This window comes from Sinocyclocheilus rhinocerous, unplaced genomic scaffold (assembly GCF_001515625.1).
Source record: "Sinocyclocheilus rhinocerous isolate Xijiao unplaced genomic scaffold, SAMN03320098_v1.1 scaffold1385, whole genome shotgun sequence".
Classification (NCBI taxonomy): Eukaryota; Metazoa; Chordata; class Actinopteri; order Cypriniformes; family Cyprinidae; genus Sinocyclocheilus; species Sinocyclocheilus rhinocerous.
The window spans coordinates 512,413-514,825 of NW_015657989.1; positions in this window are offsets into that span (position 1 = coordinate 512,413).

Here is a 2,413-nt window from a genome sequence, read left to right on the forward strand (position 1 = left end):
TTTTTTTGTGAGTGAGATGAATTAATGCATATTCATATTTATTTTAGAACTACAGTAACATCTTCTGATTTCTCTCAACAAGGGGACAGGAGAGCTTTCAATCAATAAATGGGAAAAAAAAGTAACTGGCGTTACTTATTTGAAAAAGCAACTAATTGTAAATTAAAAATGCGTTACTTTACTAGTTACTTGAAAAAAGTAATCTGATTACGTAACTTGCGTTACTTGTAATATATTACCCCCAACACTGCTGACAACGCATCTGTAATGTGGTTTGCTATAAATAACACAAAAAACAAACAGAGTTCGGCTAATATAGCCTATGTTTCTGTTGATGGATGCGCATTCTGGCTTCCCAATACATTACAACAACAGCGATGAAAAAAAAAACGTGGACAAACCATTCCAAGCTCGCACGCGCAGTGAGAAGATTTGTGCGTGCGCTCATCCGAAGCGGCAAACCCGTGCCTCAGAATGCGCACAAATATAAGCTTTCTCTGAAGTATTGTGTTTAAAAGGACAAATTCACACAAAAATTATGTCAAAATGCCCGTCTTGGTAAGTATTTATTTGTATCTTTACTCTATTGTATTTATTTGTGCTGTTGCTTGTAGTGAGATAGATTATTCTTATGTTCTTTATTTTTATTTGACAGTATAGTTTTTGCCTAAACATAGCACATACCGAACCGCACCGAAACCGTGACTCTAAAACCGTGATACAAACCGAACCGTGAGTAAGTTGAACCGTTCCACCCCTAGTAGGGATGGGGAGTTGACTCCAAAAGAGTTGACTCCAAGATCGGTATCTATAAGACTCTAAATAGCTCTAGAGTCGGAGTCGACTCCAGCACTGGAATCGATTCTCGTTGATGACTCCGAAATCGCGGAGGTCTTCACTGATTCTCAAATCTCTATATAGTGTCTGGCAATTTAGTGCAGTATATCAGCAAAGAGTGAACGAAATTAAAGTGAAGATCCGTTTGCAGTGCAGCCTTGATAGCTTACAGGAAGCAAGACAGTTTACAGGGACCTATGAGCAATTCAAACTAACTGGCTGTGGAAATCAGCAGGCGTGGCTCATTATACTACAAGGAAAACGCCTTGTGCTTTTGTGCAATCAGAACGGCGTTTTTTTACGGCGTCCTGTGGCAAACCGACCTGTGTTAAAAGCGGCGCTTTTTACAAACACTAAAACGCCATTAAATATGGTGTTTTTTACCGTTTACACGCGTTTTTTACGGCGTCTGCTATCAGGTCTGTGTATTTGACGGTGCTAATTTATCTATAGCGTAATTCTGACTCTTTTGGCTTGCCATACTCTCGCCCAGAGGGTGTGCGCGCACTTAAAACGTGTCCGTTGCAATAGCGAATCTCTCCTCTCGCTCAAGGTGTTCGCGCTCAAACTGCGTCCTTTGCACTCGCAAATCTCTCCGTGCTCTTGTGCTAGAAATTAATTATTTTCACAACTGAACTAAACGTTGTCAAACGTTATCAACCAATCAGACTTCCACGACTGACCATGACTGGTTGGTCAAACCCTCTGAGCGATTTATCTAAAAACAACATATTATAGCCTATATGGCTCTTCAGACACTGCATATAAAAGATCAATGTTATGTCATATTATGTCAGATACCTCAACTGAATTTAAAATCAGTGCAATGAATTCTCAATCTGTACAATGATGCCAATAATAGGTAACAATTATAAAGTTTCATAGCAAATCAATATTAAATGCTAAATGTAAATGATGCACAAGATATAACACAACAAATGCTGTGATAGAATCGCTGTTTGGACATTTATTGGGAGTTTTTTTTTTCATCCAGTTTGTTTTCCGTTCTGATTTTAGTTTTCATGAAAACCCACTTCATATCAGCTACACATTCAATGGCACTCTCCTCTGTGAAAATACAGTTATAGAGTTACAGAGAACTGCATTGTCTGCAAATTCAAACCCATAGAATATAATGATGTTATGACAAATATGAGAAATTCGTTATGGAGGTATCTTTGTTCTCCATATTTTAATTATTTAGGGAATAGTGCATCTGACCCTCATCTAAATAGTTCCGTCTTAAATCAGAATATGTTAAGAGTATTTTGTATTAATTGTTTTAGTGCAAAAGGGATGGCTCTACACACAGTATTGTATTCACTAAAGCAGTGCTATTCAATTGGCGGGTCCGCGGGCCCAATCCGGCCCGCCAATCATTTCATCTGGCCCGAGGGAAGAGTGCACGCACGCGCAGATCGCACATACGCCTTGAATTGTTTTTGCACCAATTAATTTGTCCACAAGGTGACATCAGTGGCCCAGGCCGTGGTTTCACAGCCAAAAAAAAAAAAAGGAAGAACATCAATAGACGGCAGTGTTGACAAGCGCTTGTGTGAGAGGGTTATGAGACATC